Source organism: Rhinopithecus bieti, unplaced genomic scaffold (assembly GCF_001698545.2).
Source record: "Rhinopithecus bieti isolate Rb0 unplaced genomic scaffold, ASM169854v2 scaffold_25740, whole genome shotgun sequence".
Taxonomy (NCBI): domain Eukaryota; kingdom Metazoa; phylum Chordata; class Mammalia; order Primates; family Cercopithecidae; genus Rhinopithecus; species Rhinopithecus bieti.
In genome coordinates this window covers 267,174-276,872 of record NW_016811705.1, presented here as the reverse complement: position 1 = coordinate 276,872, position 9,699 = coordinate 267,174, and positions in this window count along the sequence as shown.

The following is a 9,699-nucleotide window of genomic DNA, read 5'->3' as shown; positions in this document are numbered from 1 at the left end:
AAGAGGTTGGTAATTGTTTGTTCCTACAGGGAGCCCCACATATGAAAGCTGTCATGGGCTCCTGGCCAACATGCCCCCACACAAGCCTGCCCCTGGCAGAATGCAGACAAGGCCCAGTCTTAGGCAGAGCCTCTTGGGGTCCAATTGCTCCAGGATAGCTGGGCCTGGGCCTGCCCCTTGGCCTGTGACTTGGCCTGGAGCTAAGCCATACCCTGCTGGTTCCACAAGGGCCTGGCTGGGATGAGCTGTCATGGACCCCCAGGTTTCTGGTGGGAAAGGAGGTTGGCCACTGTCTACATTTACTCATTGGTTCTCAAATCAATGCTGTCCTCACTAGGGCCCTACGAAGCCTCAGCCAAGGCCTGGGACTCTGGCTGCTTGCCTGAGTTCCTGCAGCACTAGGAAAACTTCATGGTCCTAGGCTTCAAGAAGTTTTGTGTCTAAGGTATCTGAGTAGGAGAAGAAGGCTACCAGACAAGGTTGATGGCAGCCCAGCAGTGCTTGTGGCCTCTGCCTGGCAGCTGCATATTTGATTGCTTGATGAGGAAAGGTCTCCCCAACTCCAGAACCAGAAAGAGAGCAATTATAATAATAAAATAATAAAAGATGAACATTTATCAAGTATTTCCCATCTGTGCCAAAAAAGGGCATCTTGTATTTGATACTCTGACTAAAGTCACCAGTATTGGCCTCCGTTTTATAGGCAAGAAAACTGAAGCACAGCTGTGGATAAGTAACTTGCCAGGGGCCACGCAGCTGAATGAGAGGCAGGGCTGGAATTTGAACAGAGGCAGCCCGTGCTCTTCCCCACCATGCTACCCATCCTGGTCAGAACGCTACCCTGGCCCCGCTCCTCAAATCCTCATACTCTTTCCTCCTTATTGGAGTGAATTGTCCTGGGAAATCTTGGACATAATCACCTTCAAAGGAACTCAGAATGGTGTGCATTCGAGCAGGCCGAGACTGAGTTCCTGGTGTACATCTTTACCCTGTGGATGTTCCAGAGTGTCCCAAGGTTCTGGAATGTCAGGCTGTGGGCTGCGTGGTAGCTTCTGTGGCATCTCACACTTCCCCACTGTGCAGCTAGACTGCACAGTGGGGAATGGTAAGTGCATCTTGCCCCAGCCAGGCCCGAGCATCTGGGATGTCAAAGGCACCTGTTCCCAGTCTGGATGCAAACATTTTAAAATGCTACTTATCTTCAAATTTCTGATCAGAAAGGTTCTATATTCTTGCCAGTAGAATGTGAGAGCATCTCTTCCTAAATACTTTGCTAGTACAGAACGTTATTTGAAAAACATAACTGTTAAAAAATATTTCGTTATTATTTTGATTTGCATTTCATTATTATTAGTGAGGTTAAGCATTTCTCATGTTTATTAACTGTAACATTTCTACTTTTTGTGCATTAGCTATTTTATGTCCTCTAATATTTACATTGTTAGTGTATTTCTTACTGACTCATAGAAGTTCTTTATGTATCAAGAATATTGTTTCAGGGCTAGGCACAGTGGCTCATGCCTGTAATCCCAGCACATTGGGAGGCTGCAGTGGGAGGATTGTTTAAGCCCAGGAGTTGGAGACCAGCTTGGGCAACACAGCCAAGGCCTTGTCTTCTGAAAGAAAAAAAAAAAGAATATTGTTTCAGACCAGAATGAAGAGTTAGCAAAATTCAAAAAAATTTCAAAAATTGTTTTTTTCAAATAATTTTCCAGCTTGTGATTTAGTTTTGTTAATGACATTATTTTGAAGTATAGTAATTAAAAAATTGAATGAAAACAAATATATTCATTATAATTTTAAATTTATAATGACATAATTTTACATATTTATGGGGTATGATGTTTCAATGCATGTATACATAATATAATGATTAAATCAGGGTAGGTAGTTACCATCTCTATCACTTTAGACATTTCTCTTTTTTTGTGGTGATAATACTCAAAATATGTTCTTCTAGCTATCTTGAAATATATACTGCATTGTTATTTGCCATTGTCATCCTGATGTATAATAGAACACTGAAAATGTATTCTTTCTAACTATAACTTTGTACCCATTGACCAGCCTCCCCCATTTTCCCCTCTCTTCCCTTCCCCAGCCTCTGGTAACTACTATCCTACCTTTTACTTTTAAGGAATCAACTTTTAAGATTTCACATGAGTGAAATCATGCAGTTTTTGTTTTTCTGTGCCTGGCTTATTTTACTTAACATAATGGCCTCTAGGTTCATCCATGTTGCCACAAATGATAGGATTTCATCCTTTTGTATGGCTAAATAATATCCCATTATATATATACATACACCACATTTTCTGTATCCATTCATCTGTAGATAGGCTTTTAGGTTTATTTCATATCTTCACTTTTGGGAATAACATTGGAATAAACATGGGTGTGCAGAAGTTATTTTGATATACTGATTTCATTTTCCTTGGAAATATACTGAGTAATAGAATTGCTGGATATATAGTAGTTCTATTTTTAATTTTTTGGGTAATCTCCATACTTTTTTTCCATAATAGTTGCACTAATTTTCATTTCTACCAACAGGGTGTAAGAGTTTTCTTTTCTCTGCATCCTTGTCAGTTTTTTTTTCTTTTTTATAATAGCCATTCTAATTGGGGTGAGGTAATGTCTCACGGCAGTTTTAATTTGCATTTCTCTGATGGATTTGTGGTTTTGAGCATATTTTCACGTATCTGTTGGCCATTTGTATGTTTTCTTTTGAGAAATATATATTCAGGTCTTTTGCTCATTTTTAAATGAGATTATTTGGGTTTTTTTTTTTTTTTTTTTTTGCTATTGAGTTGCTCAAGTTCCTTATATATTCTCAATATTAACCCTTTGTCAGATGCATAGTTTGCAAATACTTTCTCTCATTCTGTAGGTTGTCTCTTCACTTTATTGTTTCATTTGCTGTGCAGAAACTCTTTAGTTTGATGTGATCTTATTTGTCTATTTTTGCTTTTCTTGCCTGTGCTTTTGAGGTCTTATTAAAAATAACTCTTGCCCAGTCTAATTTCATGAAATGTTTCCCCTATGTTTTCTTCTAGTAGTTTCATAATTTTGGATCTTATATCTAAGTCTTTATATTTTTTCCCATTGTTATGTTTAGAAAATCATTTCCCATCCAGCAATAAGGCATAATCACCTATGTTTTAAAAGTTTGAATTCTACATCTTTTTATAATCCATATAGAATTTATCTGTGCATGAGGTGAGGCTCAAAGCTGACTTTTCCCCAAATAGTTAATTTCTAAACTGCCATGTATTTGATAATTCATGTTTCCCACTTGTTTGTGATGCTTTCTTTATTGTATATTAAATATTTTAGATCTTGGTGTACACTGCTGGATTATTTACTCCGTTTAATTGATCTGTGATAACTTCTGTGCTAAGACCACATTAACTTATGTCAGCTTTATAATATGTTTTCATTGCTAACAGGGTAGAACCTTCACTAAACACTTCTATTTTAAAAATTTTGAAGCTGATTTTCCCTGTTGATTCTTTTATATATGCTTAAACTTTATTTGGCCAAAATAAAAGAAATCCAATTGAATTTTGCTTGCATATGGGGGGAGAATTGACTTTTAAAAAAGCTAACCAGAAAGGGTGTGCATCTTTTAAAAATAAAACATTTTATATATCTCTCAATAATATTTTTTATTTAGGTATTTTTGAATGAGTAAATGAAGCAATACTTTGGCTTCCTGAAGTGATGAATGGAGTGTGGAAACAAAGTTTCATTGAGTATAACAAAAGACTTGGTGAATGAGTCGTTGGAGGTCTTGGGTTGTATCTCACTTTCTTCTCTAAGCACTTTTCCAAAATTACCTGACCGATCCATACCTTACTTTGTTTCTCTGCTTGTGACTCCCAAGATTACCAACTTTGCTGCTTATATGACCAATATAGCTTTTCCTCAGACCTTTAGTTCTTTGAATGTTGTCATCTTTTCCAATCCCAATGCAGAATACTCTCTTGGCTGTGCTTTCAGCTCTTAGATCTGGTTATACCTTCATGGACTATCTTGGGTAATGTTTTTCCAGGCTTAACCAGGCCCCTGGAAACCTCCCACCTGTATTCTGTCCTATATATGCTCACTCGCTGTGTCCCGAACTCATGGGTTATACCTGAACAAACAAGTACAAGTACAAGTCAACCAAACAAGGATGAAAATGACCTTGTAGCCTTTTTACCTTTTGGAATAAAACTTCTCTCTCAGTACCTGCATGTCCTGCCTTCTTCCAGTAGGAGGTGCTGGTGCCCTCTATTTGTAGACAGTTTATGACTTACTTGGCTCAGGGTGGAATCAATATTCCTGCCATAAGCCTGTAATATACCTGGACACCTTAATGTACACAGAGACAAACAACTCTCCCTATGTTCTTCTCTAGTTCATTGACTAGCTTTCCAGCTCCCTTCTGACATTGGAGTTAGAAAAGGATAATAAAGGTGTCTATTGTTAATAACATGTATTGAGTTTCAAATGTATAATGGATGTCTCATGTCACAAACTAGAGACATTTATGTATCTGATATGGTTTGGCTGTGTCCCTATCCAAATTTCATCTTGCATTGTAGGCCCCATAATTTCCATGTGTCATGGGAGGGCCCCCGTGGGAGGTAATTGAATTATGGGGGCGGGTCTTTCCCGTGCTGTTCTTGTGACAATGAATAAGTCTCTCGAGATCCGTTTTGTGTGTGTGTGTGTGTGTGTGTGTGTGTGTGTGTGTGTGTTTCCCCGACAAAGTCTAGCCCAGGCTGGGGTGCAATGGTGTGATCTCTGCTCACTGCCTGCAACCTCCGCCTCCTGGGCAAAACCAACTCTGCTGCCCCAGCCTCCTGAGTAGCTAGGGTTACAGGCACCCACCACCATACCCAGCTAATTTTTGTATTTTTAGTAGAGAGGGGGGTTTCACCATGTTGGCCAAGCTGGTTTCGAACTCCTGACCTCGAATGATCCACCTGCCTGGACCTCCCAGAGTTCTGGGATTACAGGTGTGAGCCACCTTGCCCAGCCCTGATGCTTTTATAAAGGGGTGTTCCCCTGCACGCACTCTCTTGTCTGCTGTTATGTTAAATGTGACTTTGCTCCTCCTTCGCCTTCTACTGTGATTGTGAGGCCTCTCCAGCCCTGTGGAACTGTGAGTCAATTATACCTCTTTTCTTTATAATTTCCCAGTCTCTGGTATGTCTTTATTAGCAGTGTGAGAACTAACTAATACATCATCCAACCAAACAATAATACTGATCACTTTGTGAGATATAAAGATGAGGAAGAGATGGTCCTTACGTACAAGTAATTTATTGTTCATGTAGGAGACAAACAATTTTGTAAGAAATTGGTAGAGAAAGCAAAATTCTATAAGAAGTAAGAGTGCTATGGGGGTTCAGATTACTTCCAATTAGGGTGATTTAAGACAGTTTTATGAAGGAGGCAACAGGTGAATTGAACCTTCAGGGCTGACTATTCAGGAGACAAGGATTCAGGAAAGCACCAAGCTTTGTAGGAGGAACAAGGCATGATTTGATCTGAGTAGGGTGAAGGAAGAATGAAGGAAAATGGGAAAGAAGCTTAGGCATGGCAGTTTGACCACACAGGGCAAAGCTCTAAACAAAAGCCTCAGTTGTTTGGTTTAACTTTTGCTATAAACATGTGATATCACATAAATGTTTTTACTCTAGACAGAAGTTCTCAGAAGGCCAGAACAGTGGATCAAATCTACATCTTTCTGGAAAAGACATTTCAAGGAAATGCAGCTCTTCACTTCTCTGTCAGGAGCAACTGTGAACAGCAAGTACCAGATATGTCATCTTAGCTGCTTGGACACAAATAAGCAAAGAGAAGATGAAAATTCTGGCCAAACCCACCAAATAAAAGAGTGTGTGTATGTGGGAGAAATAAGCTACAGTGATCTGTGATTGGTCCACTAGTATAGGATGGCCTGATTGGATGAAAGTTCAGTGGCTGTGGAGTGGCACGAGGATGGAGACCAGGGTCATTGACCAACTAGCAGCATAGTCTTAATTAAATATTAATATTACATTGAGAAACAGTGGCTAATGGCAGTCATTATATTGACTTTGCCCAGATGGTTTCTGCGAACACAAAAATTAGACCGATCTGAAGGACTCTATTAAACATTTTTGTACTTTGAAGTTCCAATTTGATCTTAAATTCTCTGGGGCAAATGGCAAGATTGGGTAGAAGTAATGCAAAAATTTCAAGGAACAAATGTGTAATGGAAATGGAGAAACTAGCCTAGACTTGGTGAGTAGGCTGGACCATGTTCATAAGTGTTGATTAAAACGATTTATCAAATCAGGAGAGAAATGCTAGGAAGTATGAGAAAGTGCCAGAAAGATAGGAAGGACTTTCTAATTTCCGTTCTCACAATTACTCAGGTTATATGAGACATACAAATATAAAAAGTAATACATTGTTCTTTATGATCCTAACAAAGTGTTATAAGAAGGAGGCTGATGAACAGGAAATGTTCACTTAGTCATCCTTTGCCCCATTTTGTCCCTGGGAACTAGAGAAGCAAGCTAATCTTTCTTTCATATATGTTCACTTGTTTTTGTTTTTGCTTTAATAGATGAAAAGTCATAGAATATTAAAACTAGATCTTTGCTATCAATTTATTCATTCATTAATGTAAATGGGTATTTACTGACTGATGACAATGCACCAAGTGCTGGGTATTCAATGGGATATTCAGATCACCCAAAGGGGCTTACATTACAGTGAGGAGCACAGACTAAAATCAAGTAAAAAGAAAAATCCATAAATCACATGATTACAAACCCTATTAAGTTATAAAGGAGTCAAACAATGGGCTGAAACAGAAAAAAAGGAGCTCAGAAAGGGAATGGAGGTGCGGAAAGGTGAAGGGTCCTACCCCAGGTCACCACAGTTAGTGGTAAGGCCAGAACCCCCGTCTCCTAACTGCTAGGATCTTTTGACTACATCACGTGTGTTGTCTGCTTTGACATGGAATCTTCCCTCTGTTCTTTGGAAATCTGTGTGGATATGGAATGATCTCTTGGCTGGTTTCTAAAAGCAGACGGGAGGGCTGAGTAGGGGGAGAGGAGAGGTTTACAAGCTGGAGGTATGCTACGTGCTGCTTGTATGCTATCTGTCTCTAAACAACTCACAGAGACAGGACACAGCAAACTTTTAGAGGGCATTGCCCTATCCTGGAAAAGACCTATAGTGTGATGTAATTCTTAGCAACAGAACATGTGTGTAGGGGGCGGGGAGGGACTTGCTGCTTTCTCTCCCACCTCCATGGAAATCATCTGAGATCCCTACTGGTCCCCCTCTCCTTACTGGTTTAGGGAGGGTGGCTTGTCAGCATTTAGATTAGGCAAAGCTAAAATCATAGTGCATAGATCTAGTGCAAGGAAGGCGTGGTTATGAATAGAGAGGGTGGGTGGATAAAGAGAAATTTCACAGCCTGTAGCATTTTGTGAAAGAACAGACATTGTGTTTTCACCATAACAGGGTGGAGTGGTATTTCTCTAACAATGAGAGTTTTCACTAATGAATATAGTGACTTTGCAAATGGTGATTTAAAAAATACAATGGCTGATCCCAATAGAGTGGGAGCAGAAATAAAAATAAAAAAGTAATTAAAAATACAATGGCTAGGTCTAGTCCTTCTGGGTTTCCAGCTTTAGGCATACGGTAGACAAAACTTCAAGGATGAAGCGGTAAGATAAGAATGAGTTCACTGGCTTCAGGTTGTGCCCTGGGGAGTCAGCAGGTTCTATGATGTCATCTGAGCAGAATGAACAAAGACGAGTGAGGGTCTCAAAATGATAAAAGGTACATTTTGTAGGTTAGATTATTATTTCCAATGATTCCTTCCCAATTCTTGATTGGCTCCCTGTTATATTATACCTCTATATGCTTTGCCATGGCTTTCTTGACACTGTGGAAGACACAGTATATTCCCTGCTCCACTGATACTGGTCTTGGCCATATGACTTGCTTTGGCTAGTGGAATGTTAGCAGATCTGATGTGTGCGGAGTGCATAAACGTCCCATGTAGCTCCCGGCTCCACAAAGCATGGCATGATGCAATCAAAGCCATGCTTTAGAACAGTGCTTTGTTCCTAACTTTTATTTGAGAGTTAGGGTGTACCTGTGCAGGTTTGTTACAAAGTTGTGTGTATATATATATGTGTATATATACACATATATGTACGTATATACACACATATATATGTGTATATATACATATATATGTATGTGTGTATATATGTGTATATATACATATATATGTATGTGTGTATATATGTGTATATATACATATATATGTATGTGTGTATATATGTGTATATATACATATATATGTATGTGTGTATATATGTGTACACACACACACACATATATATATATAATTTTTTTTTTTTTTTTGAGACAGAGTCTTGCTCTATTGCCCAGACTGGAGTGCAGTGGCACAATCTCAGCTCACTACAACCTCTACTTCCCAGGTTCAAGAGATTCTGCTGCCTCGGCCTACCAAGTACCTGGGATTACAGGTGCATGCCACTACGCCCAGCTAATTTTTGTGTGTTTAGTAGAGATGGGATTTCGCCATGTTGGCCAGGTTGGTCTCGAATTCCTGACCTCAGGTGATCCACCTGCCTTGGCCTCCCAAAGTACTGGGATTACGGGCATGAGCCATCGGGCCTGGCCTACAAAGGTATATTGCATGATGCTGAGGTTTGGGATATAACTGAACCCATCACACAGGTAGTGGACATAGTACTACTGTGGTTTTTTTCAGGTAGTTTTTCAGCTCCTGCTGCCCTCCGTCTCTCCCCTCTCTTGGGTAGTAGTCTCCAGGATCCACTGTTGCCATCTTTATGAGCACCCAACGTTTAGCTGCCACCTGTAAGTGAAACATGCAGTATTTGCTTTTCCGTTTCTGCATCAGTTCACTTAGGATAATGGCCTCTAGCTGCATTCCATGTTGCTGCAAAGGGCGTGATTTCATTGTTTTTTATGACTGTAGTACATGGTGTACATGTACCACATTTTTGTTATCCAGTCACTCTTGATGGGCATCTGGGTTGATGCCAAGTTTTTGCTATTGTAAATAGTGCTGCGATTAACATATGAATGCATGTGTCTGTTTGGTAGAATAATATATTTTCCTTTGGGTATATATCCAGGAATGGTGTTACTGGGTCAAATGGTAGTTCAACTCTTAGTTCTTTGAGAAATCTCCGAACTGCTCTCCACAGTGGCTGGACTAATTTACATTCCTACCAAGAGTGTATCAATGGCCTCCTTTCTCTTCACAGCCTCATGGATTTTGTGAAACAGTCAAAAAATAACAGGACAGTGTTTCTTAGGGTGTGTTCCCAGGACCAGGAAATTGTTAGAAATGCAAATTCTTGGTTCAGACCTACCAAACCGGAGACTCCAGGGTGGGTCCAGAAATCTATGTTTTAAAAAGCCCTCCAGGGGCAGGTGCAGTGGCTCACCACGCCTGTAACCCCAGCACTTTCAGAGGCTGAGGCAGGTGGATCACCTAAGGTCAGGAGTTCAAGACCAATCTGGCCAACATGGTGAAAGCCTGTCTCTCTTAAAAATACAAAAATTAGCCGGATGAGGTGGCGGGTGCCTGTAATCCCAGCTACTAGGGAGGTTGAGGCAGGAGAATCGCTTGAACCC